This window comes from Alligator mississippiensis, chromosome 2 (genome assembly GCF_030867095.1).
Source record: "Alligator mississippiensis isolate rAllMis1 chromosome 2, rAllMis1, whole genome shotgun sequence".
In the NCBI taxonomy this organism is placed as follows: Eukaryota; Metazoa; Chordata; order Crocodylia; family Alligatoridae; genus Alligator; species Alligator mississippiensis.
In genome coordinates, this window is record NC_081825.1 from 74,734,411 (window position 1) to 74,751,486 (window position 17,076).

Consider the following 17,076-nt stretch of genomic DNA (forward strand, 5'->3'; position numbering starts at 1 on the left):
GACATTACTTTACAGTTAGGGCTGACAGTCTCTGGAATGGACTCCCAAGGGAGGTGGTGCTCTCTCCTACCTTGGGGGTCTTCAAGAGGAGGCTGGGCAGATATTTGGCTGGGGTGTTATGACCCCGGCACTCGTCCCTGCCCGGGGCAGGAGGTCGGACCTGATGATCTGTTTAGATCCCTTCTGACCCTAAGCACTATGAAACTATAAGAGTAAATTTATAAAAATCAAGAGGAACTAGAAAAAAAAAAAGACAAATTTTAATACCTACCCAGGGTCTTGTTACAGGTTAGTTTTAGGCAACTTAGAGAGCACTTAACCCCTGTATTGGCCACATATGAACACCTAAAACTAATTTTTAGCACATTTTAGGTGGCTTAAAGTGATGCCACTCCATGGCAGGGTCATCATCGGTCCATGTTCCCCAGCTCACGTTTCATTAACTTGTGGCTACTCTTCATAGATGAGCCACTCAATTAGCAGTCATCCAGCATCTGTGGATGCAGTACTCCCTTCCCCACCCTCCTGTTCTGTGTAGACAAACTTTACACCCCCTGAACTCTATTGCCCAGGGGGTGGTTCTGGCACCAAGCCACCTCCTGCTCCCATTCCCATTCCCAGCGCTATGACCTTTCCAACCTCAGAGTGCAACCCCATTCAAACAGCCTGCACATCACATGCCAGCTAGCTAGCTCACAGTGCATGGAAGAGTCTGGGCATGGGGTCTAAGAGGAATTGTGGGGAGGGAAAACAAGGTAGGGGTTGGATTGGGTCCCCATGAGCTGGGGCTTACTTCCCAGGGCAAGGGTAACACTTCCCCTAAAAGCACCTTCACTCACCACTTTCAGACATGCCAGGAAGCATGACTAGTACCCCACATATCCCAATCCCAAATCTCAATTTATTAAAACACGAGTCTTCTTTAAATTTACTTCCTCTTTATTTCACCACCTATAGCCCATCCCCATTTCTTTTCTACTTTCCATTTCATTACCCACTCCCGTCCCATTAACTCTCTACCTCCAAGCTCCACTCCATCCTCACAACCCATTTCTCCTTTACCCCCATTTACAGCAGAAACAGAGAAACATCTTAATAACCAAGGTATGGCATGAATAACTGAATCTCTCTCATCCAGTCAAAGTACAATCCAGAGTCAAGAACACCAAAGTCCTTTGGATGCCCCTCACCAAACATTTTTCCTATAGACAATTCAAACATCTAAACATCATAAAAACTTCCAGTATCAAAATAGGTTTATGATGTCTCAAATAAAGGCATCTTTTCCCCCAAAACCTGTTTGTGCCCCCTTTGGTGGCATCAAAGTGTCCTTGTGGACATTTACTTAAATCAAGTCCAAACATGACAGCACGTTAGCACCTTGTTGTCCTCATTCAGACTTATGCTCCCACAGTACTATGTTCCCAAATAACATTATTTAGTGTTGCAAAACTCTAGTTAAGACAGGACCTGTTAACTTACACAAGCAGAGGAATTGGAAAGCTGTGGTTCTTGGAGCAGGAGCAATACGAGCACACACTGGCTAGAAGCAGCACTCAAGGACACAGATGCAGAACAAGATTTAGGATGTAATTTGGTGTCTGAATTGGGAATCAAATAAAAGATTACAAAAAAAGAAGGATTAAGTTAGCCACAAGCTGGCAAACTGCTTCTATGATATATAGGAACTTTACAGCAATTGTAGTCTGGCAGTTGGTTCTGGAAGAACTATATCCTTCATGAGACACTGCTTCTCAAAATGCCTCCTCAGCTCTCCAAAAAAAACTTCAAGTACAAAAATGGTCTCCAAACTCAATCCTTCCAGTAAGTCATAGATGGTCTCTGGGTGTAGGGCGGCTATTTTCCTGTAGTGTTTTCCTTTCTGTAGTCTACCTATTATTTTTTTTTTGGCTGTTTTTCTTCAAGTATCTGATTTATTAAAATACAGTAACAATGATAATATTGAGCAAAAAGAGATCACCATTGAAACTAGGTTCACTGGGTGATGAAAACAAAAGCCCAGATGTAAGACCCTTGAGACCTAGATTAAAAAAAATTAAGGGAAGGCAATAATGGAAACGTTAGTATTGTTCTAAGAGAGAAGATAGGACAATCAGTTAAAGACCTGAAAATGTTGATACGCTAGCGAGAGAAGTATGGGGAACAAACAGGAATAAATGGAGGTCCATCACAGAATTATAATGTCATTGATATTACATAGATGTTGTGGGATAATTTACATAACTAGAGTAAGGCCAGAGATGGGTATAGCTTTATAGATTGTTCATGAGGAGCAGGCAGGGAAAGAGGAGGTGTTGCTTGCTCCACAGATAAAGGAAATGTACAAGGTGTTCAGAGGTGTGATGTGAACTGGAAAGTAGGCTTGTTGCAAGTCTCTCGGTAAAAGTCAGAGGGGAGAGCAACAGCATGGATATAATGGTGAGCATCTACTGAAGGTTTCCAAAACAAGTTGAGAAGGTAGACTATAGGGGTGTGTGAAGCAGGCTGCATTCAATTTGGATTTGGCCCAAAATCAGAGGGACAGCAATTCAATTCATTGATTTGGATCAGTGGCCCAATTTGATTTGGCTGAATTTGAATCTGAAGATTTGATGCTGATTTGGAGAATCAGTGATTTGGCCATAGACACAGCTATAAATGTTTTTTTTCTGAATACTGAGGTATGTGACAGCTGAAAAGTGTGCCGGTGTGACAAAGGTGCTTGCTGAAGGCTCTATGAAGATTAGACCAAGTATTTTTCTGTATTTGTTCAGATATTAAGCTATATGTAGGAGCTAAAAGCCTAATTCAAGTTTAAGATGTAGTAAGGCCTTGTATAAAGTAAGGCCTAGTAAATTTAGCAAAGCCTAAAAGTAGTAAGGCCCTGTGGTGCAGTTAAAATTACCTTATCAAAGGAATGCAAGGCTTGTACTGCTATTGGTCAGTCTAAGGACAGTTTAAGCAAAAGGAACCTAAGTGGTTGTTCATTATCAGAACCATTCAGAAGCTATAAAATTAGCTGGAATATCTGGAAACCATTAAGAAGGAAGATACGGCTCTGTGAAAAGGATTAGTTACCTGTTGCCTGGATCAGTGGGCCCATGGACCTCGAGGAGCCCAAGCACTGCATTCCAGGGTCCTTCCCGGTACCCTTTGGACAGCGCTGTTCGGAGATGCCCGACTTTGCTGAACTATGTGGAAAGAGAAGCTTGCTGTATATCAGGCATCAAAGGGGACTGCTGATAAGTTGCTGACACAAATTGCTTTTGTCTGTCATTGTTTGTTTTGTTACTATGCATAGTTGTGTTTTTGTTAAGTCAATAAATCTTTCTTACCTATCTACCCCCGACCACACTTTCAATCCCTGAACCCTCCACAGGTGGCTGGGACAGAGGTACACGAATGCTGAGATGGTGGGGCAGATGAAGATCCCACAGGAATGCCCCCCCCCCCATGTGCTTGGTGGCAGACCTGGAAGTGGACTAGAAGTACTTCTGGTCCGCTTCCGGGTCTGCCACCAAGTGCATGGGGGATCCCCCCTTACACAGACCACCCTGGCTCAGTGATTGGTTGTGGGGGGGGGGAGGGGGGGGACCCTGGGTGCCCCCCCAGATCCAGGAGGCACCTGTCGCTGAGACAAGGGATGGAGGGGGGGGGTCCCCTGTGCACTCCATGGTAGACCCAGAAGTGGACCGAAAGTGCATCTGGGTCCACTTCTGGGTCGACAGCCAAGTGCACTGGGGACTCCTTCCTCCCCCATGCTCCCATTGGATGCTCCATTGACCCCACCATCTCAGTGTTCACAAGCCGCCTGGTACCTTGTAGTATATAGAAAAAAAACCATATAAAGCTATATCTATGTCCGAATCACTAAATCTGTCCAAATTGATTTGGAGGCTTCCGATTCAATTTGGAGAGATTAAAAGGGTCTCCTGATTCAATTTGGATTCAGAGATTTGGCCATCAAAATCGAATCAGCAACCAAAACTTTGCAAAGCCCTAGTGGATGAGAGCTTCCTTAAACAAGTGACAGAAGCTTCCAAATTGCAGGACTTGCTTCTCTTGGGGGACTTTAATTATCGGGATATCTGCAGGAGAGATAGGGAAGGAGACAAGCAATCCAACCAGTTCCTGAAGTATGTTCAGGATAACTTTTTGATTCAAATGCTAGAGAGGTCAATGAGGAAGGAAGCTCTTCGATATACTGCTCAAAAACAGGGAGGAACTGATTGAGAATGTGAAGATGAAAGGTAACTTGAATGACAGTAACCACAAACTGATCGTGGTCAAGATGCTAAGAGGAGAAAGAAAAGCAGCAGAATAAGGATACTGGACTTGAGGAAAGCAAAACTTTAAAAAAAACAAACCCAAAACTTAGGGATCTAGCAGCCATAATCTCTTGGGAGGCAACTCTGAGATGCTCTCAAGAACACAGGAGCAAGCTATGCCAGTGTGTCCAAAGACTGGTAAGTGAAACAGGACACTAGCCTGGCTAGAGAGCAGTCTCTTCAAGGAGTTGAAACTCAAAAAGGAATTCTGTAGAAAGTAGAAACTTGGGATGCCTATACATGAGCATGGAGCCTGCTCCAATGTGTTGGAATTCCAGCATGTTGGAGTAGATTTGATTAACTGAGTCTGCTAGACCATGCCAATTGCCACACTCCAGCAGCCTCTTGCATCTTGTGTATCAGTGTCCCTATGCTTAAAAATGGCAGCGAGGGTATTTGAACTAAAGCTTGCAAAATGACGTCCAGTTCAAGTGCTCCTGCAGCCATATTTAAGTGCAGGGATGCTGATATCCAAGACGTGGTGGCACCTTAATTAGAGCAGCTCTCAGAGCCACTCTAGTTAAAGCACCGCCATCCCCACCCCCAGAGCATATGTAAAAGTGCCTTTGCTCACAGCACTAGGAAAGAGCATAACTTTTCCACATCAGCATGCAAGGACAAGATTAGGAAGGTCAAGGTATAATTTAAGATATAGCTGGCAAGGGACATAAATGGCAATAAAAATGGATTCTATAAATATGTCAAAAGTAAGAAGAAGACCAGTGGATTCCATGGGTCCCTTATGGAATATGGAAGGCAATCTGGTCACATGAAGGATGGCTGAAGTTTGTAGTGCCTTTAAATTCAGTTTTCACAAACAGGGGCAGCTACCAGGAGAGAAGGGAAAGAGAAAAACAGCATAAAGTAATGGCAGAATGGGCTAGGAATTTCTTAGAGAAGCTACAATGCTTTCAGGTCAGCAGGGCGAAGTGGGGTGCAACCGAAGGTACTGAAGGAATTGTTAGAAGTAATTCTGGAGCCATTGGCTATCCTTTTTGAGAACTTCTAGAAGTCAGCTGAGGTCCCAGATGACTGGAAAAAGGGCAAACATATTGCCCACCTTTATGTAGGGGAAGGAGGAGGGCACTATAGACCGGTCAACCCAACCTGGGCTGGGCTGGGCTAGGCTATGTTCTCTGCTCCAGAAAACAGACTGTCCTCACCCCTCTCCTCCCTAGCCAGAGATCCAGGGGAGACTGCAGGCACAGCAGGGTCTGCCTAGCTTCCCTTGCTGCTCAAAATAGAGATTTTCCCCCTCCCATCTCCCAAAGCTCAAACCCTAGCCCCACAGACCCTAGGTATGTAGTATGCTAGCTAATGCTGTGAGGTGCCTGTGTGTGTGTCTCTTCAGTTTCACTGGGACAGACAAACAGAACGGTGTCAGCTTAGGGCTTTTTGGGTCTAATCAACAGGTCATCTGTTAGTGTCCCTCTGTTCCTTCATTAAAAAAGCTGTTTAAGAAGAGCTTGAACTAATGAGAGGCTTTTGTTGGGTCCTGGTTTTCTCCAAATAAAGCTGCAAATTCTCCACTTAAAAATGCAAAACGTATGATAAAAATTAAAGGTCCCCCACAGCCCTGCTGGTGTCCTGCACTCCCCACCCCCCTCCAACAGCCTCAACAGCCCTCCTGATGCCCCTCACAACAGCCCCCCAGACACGCAGACACAGAGGTACACAGATACTGACACCCACCCCAGCAGGTAATTGGGGGGGGGGGGGAGGAACAGGGCAGGATGGGGCTTTGTAAGTAAACAATGCAGGGTGTGCGTGCCGCCCAGTCAGCTGCCTGGGGGAGGAGGCTGGTATGCAGCTGGCTCCACAACTCCATGGGCAGCTCTACAGCAGTGGCAAGGAATGGTGGCTGGCAGAGAGGCTCGCACAGGGTGGCCACTGCTGCTTACTTGTAGGGCCATACCAGTGGAGATGGCCGCTGTGTACAAAACCTCCCCGCGCTGCCGCATAGCCGTGCCCGGACCCGTGTACCGGCCGCAGGGCAGCAGTGGCAGTGGGGTGGCAGCCAGGCAACATGTAACTATCCCCACCACCATCCCACGCCATGCCACAGCCACCACGCTGCTGCTGCCGCCGCCATGCTGCTGGCCGCACAGCTCTGGGCATGAATCTGCGGTGGCAGCGGTGACATGGGGAGGTTTTGTATGCAGCGGCTGTCACTGCTGGCACAGCCCCACAGGTAAGTGGCAGTGGCCACTGTGTGCCAGCAGTGATGGCCACTGCATATAAAACCTCCCTGCACCGCCGCAGAGCCAGGCCCAGAGCTGTGCAGCCGACCACATGGTGGCAGCAGCAATGTGGTGGCAGCCACGGCGCGGCGCAGCACAGGATGCTGGTGGGGATGCCTGCGTGCCACCCGGTCACCACCACAGTGCTGCTGCTGCCAGTACACAGCTCCAGGCATGGCTCTGCAGTGTTGTGGGGAGGCTTTGTACACAGCAGCTGTCTCTGCTGGCACGGCCCTACATGTAAGCGGCAGCGGCAGCAGCTGCAACGTGCAAGTCCCCACCAGCCACCATCCCTTGCCACTGCTGCAGAGCTGCCCACAGAGCTGGGCAGCTGGCCGCATGCCAGTCTCCCCCTTCCCAGGGCAGCTGGGCAGCATGCATGGCCCACATCACTTACCCGCACCTGGGTAAGAGGGGCACCCCGGCCCTGCACCTGGCTGCAGTGTACCACCTGAGGCAGGCAGCACCCCCTGTTCCCTCAGCCACCTTCCCCAGCCCTGCCCCAGAGCCCCCAAACCCCACTTACCTCTAGGATCCAGGGGTGAAGGGCAAGTCTGAGCCTGAGCCCAGCCTTGACTGATTCAGAGGCTCAGGCCCTGCCCTTCCACCTCCCCCTCCGGGTAGGACTGGGGATTTCCCGCCCTTTCTGCAATCAGCTCTTGCAGGCTTGTTCTAGCCTGCAAGAGTTCTTTGCAAAAGCAGAGAATCCATAGATTTCTCTGCTAAAAAGGGAAATCCATGTTTTCTCTGATAAAAATAGGGAATTCATGATTTTCTCCATTTTCCCCACGGGAAATGGAAAACCCGGATCCCTGCTGATAACACAGCAGTTTACCAATAAGTTGATAACACTGTGGTTTTATCAGCCCCCTCCTGGTTTGCAGCCCTGTCAGGTTTGTAGGAAGGGGGAGGGAGATTGAAAAGCTCAGTATCACCAAAAGATGCATGCACTGCACTCCCCCCGCCTTTGCCTCAGAGTGCTAGCCCAGGGCTGGGGGTTGGCAACACTCTCACCCCTTGAGCATCCAGCAGGGAAAAGCCTGAGACAGTGCAAGCAGGGTGGAGGGTTTATATCCCTTCCTAATCAGAGCATCCTGCCAGGGCCTTACCATGCCCCACCCCCCTCCTCAGCACAGCACTGTGGAAGGAAAAGGAGGGCTGCTCTGGCACCCCCCCCCCACCCAACTTCTAGACTGCGCCACTACAGGCATGTGCCTGCATTTCTGGAATGAAAAGGTAATGTCTATCCACCTCCAAATCAGTGCAAGCTTTGCAGGTTAAAGTAACCTGCAAAGATCGAATCAATTCAAGCTCAGGCTTTTTGAATGTCTGCCCCTAGCCCTGGAAAACAGACCAGCATGTGGTAACAAAAATGATCAGGGGCCTGAAAGACCAGGCTTGAGAGGAAAGGTTGAAATAACTAGGAGCATTTCACCTAGTCTTCTCTTCTCCAGGCTAAGTGGGGCTGATAATGGTCTTAAAAAACCTGAAGATTGTTTATAAAGAGAATGGAAATGGGGCTCTCTGTGGCTGCAGGGGACAGAACTAGGAGCAACTGACTCAAAACTGCAGCAGGTTAAATTTAGACTGAAAATTAGAAGGAACTTTCTAAGAGGGTTGTTTAGCACTGGAACAGGGTACCTAGGGAAGTTGGGGCATCTCCATGCTTGGAAACTTTCAAAAGCAGATTAAACTTTTGGCTGGGATGGATTAGTCAGGGATGATCCTGTTTTGATTAGAGGGGTGGACTAGATGACCTTGTGAGGTCCTTTCCAGCCCTAGTTTTCTACAATCCTAAAAATCTTTATTATGTGCCCATAGGACTGACCTTTCCTCTCTCAGCAGAAAGTCATAAATACATAAAACAGCTTCCACAATATGAGCTTGGCTCATCAGTCCAAATAGCCTGATGTTAGTGCCATCGTAGTTCTCAATCTTACCCTCATTCACAGTAATGCCATGCACAGTACTTAATCATATGGCCTACTACTGGATGTACCAGTTAACTTCTGTCCTTGACTTCTGCCTGCTTGTTAGACTCCCTGCAACTTTAGATATCTTCAATTATTATTTCCATTTTATTCCCACAAATAAGTAAGAGACAGCATGTCCAAATCACAAAAGGGATTAAGTAAATGGCAGGGTCATTCCATTTCAGGATGCAATTCAACCTTGCCCTAAGCCTCCCAAGGGCACTTCCAGTCACATTCTGCTGTGCAGTTCATAAAATGTTACTAATCAGGGTAATGATTAGGGACTGTCAGTGTCTCCCATAATAGTGACAAAACACATACATTATTAGGGCTAAATCCTATTTCACTTTCACACTGCCAAGTGGCACTTACACACCTGTGTCACTGCACTGTTTGGCACTTATGCACAGTTTGGATTTCACCAAGTTCTGTATACCCTGCAATTCCTTCGTGAGCATGCTTAGTAGGCTACAAAGGCCCACAGGGAGAATAACTGCGTGAGCACTTATGTAAATTGTGTTTTTCCTGCAACTAAAGTTTCAGGGCTTCCGCTAGTAGCAGGTGTTTTGAGTAGGAGATGGGCCCCCCCTCCCCCCCCCCCCATCTTTTAGCCTAGTAAACTTACCTTACCAGCACTTACTGAGGAGGCAGGAAACCTAGTTCTTGCCCCTTCCCCATCCACCTATCTCCCTTGCACCCAAAAGGTATTTGAACTGTGTCACCCTAACAAAGTGCTCTAACCTCCAAGGAAAGGAACAAGATCACCCAGAGCACAATCTGGCCCAATAGGAAAGCAGAAGAAAAAAAAAAAAGCTGGACGAGGAGGCTCAGTGAGGTGGATGTAGTTCTCAGGGGTGGTTTCTAACCCAAAATGGGACAAAAGCTATCCTAATGCTATTTATCTATTTTCATCCAGAGCACTCTTCAGGCCTTCTCTTTCAGTGGGCCCAGTGGGGACCCAGGTGGAAGCAAAAAGGTCAGTGAGTTCAGTGAGTTGGGGACCTGGATTCTAACCTGGGTGCTAACCCTATAGCAGAAACCTTCTCCTGTGCAGTTTTTCCATTTTATCTAATTAATATTAAATGCAAAGTGCAAGGCTAGATTCAAGAGGACTGAAAGAGTCCAGAGCTCTATCTAGCCCATGGTGTGTAAAAAGAACACTTTACTAGGGAGGCAGGGAATGCAGGTTCAAATCCTCTCTGCTGGTTTGATTATGTGCTTCCCACTCAATATAGACAACTGTCCTAGCCATTAAACTCATGTGAAATAGACCTTGCCTTCCTCCTTCTCCATTTCACTTCTAGTAGTTTTCTATGTACCTGCATGATCTTTTCCATCACAGGTAGAAATAGAAACCACACTGCACATACATCTTTAGACAGTAATGTAAATTCCACCTAAGTTCATGAAGATGAAATAGGAATCAAATCTTATTTGAAAACAGGATTGTCCAATGTGTGAAGGGAAACAATGTGCCATTGTTCAACCATCTCTTATCTCTAAAATTCCTTGCCTATGAGAAGTAGAATTCATTCAACTAGACAGACACTTTAATATCATAGCAAGCTTTCCAAAGAGTATATGTTAAATAATAACACTTAAACAAAAAAAAAAAACAAAAAACCTCCTCCATGTGGAAGATGTAGATTCAACAAGTTATCACAAATCAGTAATATTTGCCAATAAATAGTGAATATGGTTATGGCTACAAAGCAGTATTCTACTCTGAAGTCCTGAACCATAAATCATTTGAACTTGGCATCAATGGCACAATATTGCAAATAGAGATTGTTGTCTATAGCCTGTGTGAATATTTCCAGATTACTATCTATGGGTTGTTTAATGCAGGGATGTCAAAGCTATGCCACATCATCTGGCTACCACTACTGGCTGACCCCATGTAGGACAACTCTGGAACCTCCCCCAATCCTCACCCCTGCACGACAGATCAAGCTGGTTTGGAACTGCACTGCACATGGCATCCTGTCCTACCAGGTTTGGAAGCTCACTGCATGCAGTGCAGGTTCTGGAGTGGGCACCACATGCAGTGCAGTTCCAAACCAGCCAGAGGAAGTGCTGGAACTGGCATGGGGGAGTGTCTGACAGGCAGCAGGAGGAAGAGGTCTGTGGGTCTGATCTGTTCCATTAACCCACGCCATGAATCAGTGCTGCAACACTGCTCTGTGCCTTTTGGGTCAGGATAGATGTGACACAGGACCAGCACTGGAACCTATGTTTCACCATCTTGTACTCGGTGGCAGCTAGATCCTCCTGAACAGCATAATGTGCTACCAACTATGTGGAGGAATGCCTGCCCAATTAGGAGCACTGAAAAAGAAGAACCTCCCATATGCCAGATGAACCCACTCACCAGCATAAAAGTATTGGTTTCTCCAGGATAATTGGGGATGAGATTTCATGTTGCATCAAAAATAAAACTTATAAAGATGAATCTGAATGTGTTTTGACTCAGATAATTAAGGAATTGCAAGTTTACTTTAACAATGGTAATGGCTCTGGCCCAAAAAAATAATGAACCTAATCAAAGAACAGGTTTTGTCCCATTTTGGTGTTAAAACCAAGAGCATCATCTCAAATAACCAAACAGCTTATAAAAATCTAGCAAGTCTCTTCAACTTTGTTTAAATTGTTGTCTGAGAACTTCTCAATATGTTGACATGCAACTATTTATGCAATTATATTTGAAGTCATGAGTGAGGACAATATCCAGTTCATGATAGAATGTCATCAGGCCTACAGGTGTGCCTCAGCCCATGTCAAATGGACCAAAACTGACACATTTCACCTGGGCTGATGCTCAGCCCCCACACCTGCCTAGAGGACTGTCCTGGTACTGTGATGGCTTCAAGACCCTGGGGATTTTCCTAGGCCCACCAGCCTATACAGCCAAGAACTGAGAAGTCCTCACTGAACACACCAAGACATTACAACAGTGCTGCTGGTACCTGCCCAGCTTACTGTCATAGAGAAGCAGGGTTGGAAGGGACCTCCAAAGGTCTAATCCAACCCCCTGTCTGAGGCAGGATCATCCCTATCCAAGCCATCTCATCCAACCATAATCTAAACTCTACATAAGACTACCTCAACCGTGACACAACATAGACATAACACCCTAACCTGCGACAGGTAAAGCAGGGGAACCACACCAGCCAATATCCTGCTTCTTTAAAATGTTGTCAATTTATGCTCAAAAGGGTACCTATTGGAGAGCCACGGCCCCCGCTACAGAGGAAGGCAAACCCCCCTACAGTCCATAACAATCTGACCATGGGGTAAAATTCCTTCCTGAGCCCAAATATAGCAATCGGTCTAACCCTGAGTGGAGGGACAAGACCCTCTTGCCAGGAATCTCTGGCTTTGGTCCCAGCAACAGAATCAGCACATCCCAGCTGAAGTCCCCAGCTTTAGCTATAACCAACACCCAATGCCTCTGGGTAGGCTTAAAACCACCTTGACACATCACGAGGGGGGAGGGGAGGAATGGTTGGGGGGGGGGGGGGGGGAAAGGACAGCAAAGCAACCAGCAAAGCCCAGACGCATGGGAAATACCCATGGTAGAGAACAGGCATAGCTACACTTAAATGATCCCTGTCCACTGGCTGTCTAACCCCTTCTTGAACACTTCCATGGATGGAGAGTTCACAACTTCTTTGGCAGTCTGTTTCACTGCCTCACTATTCTCACAGTGAAGAAGTCTTCTCCAGAAATCCAATCTAAAATTTACTTTGCTGCAACTTCAGGTCATTGGCCTCCATCTGCCTCTCTGCAGCAAGAGAGCAAAGGTGCTTTTCCTCTTCTTTATGGCAGCCCTTCAAGTATTTGAAGATTGTTGATCCGTCTTAAGCACCTTTTTCACAAACTGAACATGCCTAGCTCCTTCAGCCTCTCCTTGCCTTCCAAGTCCTTGATCATCTTTGTTGCCTGCCTCTGGACCCCATCTAACTTCTCCATGTCTGTTTTAAAATGTGGAGCCCAGAACTGCGCACAGTACTCCAGACGAGGCCTAACCAATTCTGAGTAGAAGGGTAGTATCACCTACTTGTGTCTTATGCCTAATGCTTCTATTGATGCTGCCCAAAACCCCAATGGCCTTTTTTGCAGCTGCATCACACTGAACCTGTGGTCTACCAAGACTCCCAAGTCCTTTTCCATACAGCTGCCATCCAGCCAGGTGTTCTACATTTTTTATTTGTGCTTTATTACTCCTCCCAAGGTGTAGCACCTAGCATTTGTCCACACTGAACTTCATCCAGTTTGCTCTAGCCCAGCTTTCCAATCTGTCAAGATCCTTCCAAATTGTGCTCACATCCTCTCTGTTCACAGTCCTTCCCAGTTTTATCATCTGCAAACTTGCTCAGGATGTTTTCTATTCCAGCATCCAAATCGTTAACCAACACAATGAACAGCAGTGAGCCCAGGACAGTCCCCTGTGGGACTCCACTTGAAACCTCCTGCCATTCTGGTGTGGTCCCATTGATAATTACCCTTTGTTTATGGCTATTGAGCCAGTTATCTATCCATCTCGTAATAGTTTTATCCAGCTCACATTTCTCCAATTTGTTTATGACAAGGTCCCACAAGACCTCCTCAAATGCCTTGCTGAAGTCCAGATACACTATATCCACCACATTCCCATCATCCATCCAAGTAGCTACTTTGTCAAAGAAGGTCAGGTTTGTTTGACATGATTTATTTTTGATAAATCCATTCTGGCTACTTGTGATCAGCTTTTTCTCTTCCAGACGCTTGCAAATGGCCTTTCTTAGGATATGCTCCAATAACTTTCCCTAGTCATAGCTTCTCTTAGCACAGATTGATCCTGGTTATCAACAACCTGGCAACTGCTATTCTGTGGCACAGGTGTGCTACCCTCAACTCACCAATGACCCTGTTTGATAGGCTCCAGAAGCTCCTCATGGACTTTTTCTGGAAAGGGTATCACTGGCTGCAGTGGGCTGTCCAGTACCTACCCACCAGTGAGGGAAGTCAGGACCTAATCAACCTGGTAAGCAGGGTGGCTGCCTTCTGCCTGCAAGCCCTTCAGTGTCTGCTCTTTGCTGGGGAATACCTGCCATAGCAATAGCTAGGCTTTGCTTTCTTGCGCTGCATGGAGGACCTCAACCTTGACCATGAACTTTTCCTGTTGGATCCCAATTGCCTCGCTGGGATGCCCTGCCACTCTTCTACTGCAATCTCATCCAGGCCTGGCAGACCTCTCTCTTACTGAAGCTGCAGGGCAAGCACCTCTGATTTCCAGAGCTGCTGAAAGAGCCCTTGGTCCATAACTTGGCCTTGCAGCAGAGGGCACCAAGCCTCATTGCTTCCTTGGTCCAAGCCTCATTGCTTCATTGCCTCATTGGTCCAGCTGCACGCCCTCAAGCTGGCCCACCACCGATTCAGCTCAGTCTGTCTGGCTTTCAGTCAAAGCCCTGGCCGACTAGCTGGACCTGCACTCTGTTTTGCTTTGGGCCTCTTGGCTGAAGTCAAAACTTTACTTCCCAGGGACCCATTTGCCACCCTAGAAGAACACCTCTGCACATGACAAGCCCTCCTGGATGGCAGCTTGCTAATCAGAACCCCCTCTATTGTTGCCTGCTTCTCTGGCTGTGGACAGTAATGATCATGCTGGGCCCATCACTTTGCTGTCCCTCCACATGCCTAACAAAAACAGTGGTGAGATCTGCCTTGAGATCCTGTCTGGGAAGGCACTGCACAGATGGTGAGTCAAAGTGTGTCATGCCTAGGGTGACTGACCATACATCCCAATTTAGCCAGGACAGTCCCAGGTTTCAGAGGCTGGTCCCAGCCTGCTGATAAGAATATGAGTGACTCAGTCCAGCAGGAAGGTAGAGCAGCGTGGAGTAACACAGCACACCAGGAAGATGGGCAGGTAGGCACTACTGCCAATCTCCTAGCATGGGGCACCACGTCATCCCACTCGTGACATGGGAGAGCAAGGTAGAGCGGGCAGTATCCTAGATTTCCTTATGGTTAGCTTAGTCATGCCTGTGTCCTTCCTGCCCCACTCTGACACAACTTGGAGGCAGATTCTGCTGGTGGCAATCCCAGAGCAGGTTGGCCTAGCACGGCACACCCTATACAAGCTACTCTTCACTAAGCGAACTGGCAACCTCGAGTGGCCGCTGATTTATGGGGCCCTGGCCATGGGCACTTTTGTCCACCACCTAAACTCAGTGGCATCAGCAACTTGCTCTTTCAAAGAGGAATTGGCAGAGGAGACTCTCTTCCATGCCTACCTGGACTGTTCCCACCACCAGATGCCCTTAGCACCCTATCTGAATACTGGACTTGGACTTCTCTGAAACTGTGTACACCTTCTCTATCCTGCACAAGTTTCCTGCTGAGCCAGGCCAAAATGTTCATTTAAAAGGCCACAGAAATTGGGTAGCAGGGCTAGCTCCAAAGATACCTTCCAACTCTTCTGCTACCTGGTCCATGCACACATCACATTTGAATTTGTAAATTCACCTTGCAGGAAAAAAAAAAAGTGCACCAGTTTGTCTTGCACTGGGCTATTGAGGGGGACCTCTGCAAAGTGGAAGATGGACAGCTGATTTTACATGTGCAACCCCATGAGTTGCATGAGAGAGGGGGTTTCAAGTTCTAGTGACATGGTATTTTTTGTTAATAACAAGTATTTTATGCTTGGCCCTTGGGAGGGCCACAGTCCTTTGCACTCTCACCATTTGTATAAAGTTTTTAAAAAGTAAAACTAAGCTTAAAAAAGAAATCAGAGAAAGAAGAGAGAACAGAAATAAGAAGTATGCCAGACACAGGACTGGGAGTCAGACATCGTTGCCTTATATACCCAGATTTTTGCCCCTGACCAATGTGTTGACCGTGAACCAAACACTTAATTTGTAATTGACAGCCCCAATCTAAAAAATAGAATTGTTTGTACTTACCTTTATACAGTGAAAGAGACTAACACTAAAAAGTCTCATTACTGTACGCCTGGTATATTGAGTAATAGAATCTTGGAGACCTATATAAACTATGGATATGCAAGGACTGATTTGGCCCAAATATTTTATGGATTCATAGGATGAATAATACACCTTGACTCTCTGAAGTTATTTTGGTCTCAGTGCATCAGTTAGATGTAAACAGATGCAGACTGACTGCAGCAAAGGCTGCCCATGCTTGAACATGTAATACTTAGGACAAGGCATCTTCAGTCAGCTGTTCAACAAAGTGCACAAATATTTTTCTCAGATAAGTAGAGTAAAGGAAGATAGGAAGAATGTCTTATAAAAGAGCTTTAACAATGGCATTAAAAGATAGGAAAAAAGTATCTACTAACAGAGAGACAAAGCCATTCAGATTGCAGAGATTAGGTTAGGAACTAGTCATCACCTCATCACCCATCTGCAGTCTTTAAGTTTTTTATGCAGATATTAAGCAATTGATTCACTACATAGCTGGACTTGAACCAAACAAGCAGCCCATCTAAGAAACTTTTCCACAATAAAGCACCTTAATGTGATAATTGAACTACTAGATAAGATATATGACCTCTATATAAAGTGATTATTGACTATAGGAAGCTTTCAATTTAGAAGAAAATGATTTTGTATAACAGCTCTCCAGAGCCAGTGACAAAGGTCACATTTGGCTCCTTTAACATATAGTAAAAGGAAATAAGACTTCCACCAGTCTCCTGTATATCAAATGATCAAACAAAAGGAAAAAAGAGTCAGTCACGATAAAACTCTTTTTTCCATAGTTCTTTTTGATATGTCAAAAAGTTAATTTCCTGAAAAGTGGCCTGGAAAGAAAATTAACTGAACCTGAAGTTTTCTGACAGGATGAGTTTCTTCACAGGCTACACATAAAACTTAAGGTGCAACACTACTGAGGTGCAAAATTCACAGAAATATTAAGACATTTAAAGTGCTAAGTCCTGCCCTGTTAATTAAAATTACTCCGAAATAAAATGGTCTCATACAAAGCTACAAGGAAGAAAGATCCTGACTGTCCTCTATTGAAAGTACATTTCAAATTATTTATTTGACTTGTATACTAACTTGACTAAAAAAAAATATTTTAAGAAGAAAAAAAAGAGATTTTATAATCCAGTATTTGACTAAAAATAAGATTCAAAATCAGAAATACCTTGAAGCCAACCAAAAGATTTTAAAATCTCACTTGAAACTAAACCAAGTAGTTGACAGTTGTGAATACATACCCAAGAAGAAAAAAGGACTACTCTAAAAGCTAAAATCTTGCTCTTTTTTACAAGGAAATGGTTATTATATTGCATATGAGAATTTGTTTATTTCTACATTGTAGCATTACAATAACAGTTGTATAATAAATGCACTGTTATTAACAACCACCACCAGCACCTTGCTTTATACTAATTCCTAATGAGTCAGCAAATTCATTTAACTAACACTAATACTGCCTAGACTGTAATGATCAGTCTTTATACTTCATTCCCTGTCCTTCCCCTATGCACTGCTAGATCAGTTTTAATTGTTCCCTGCAAGT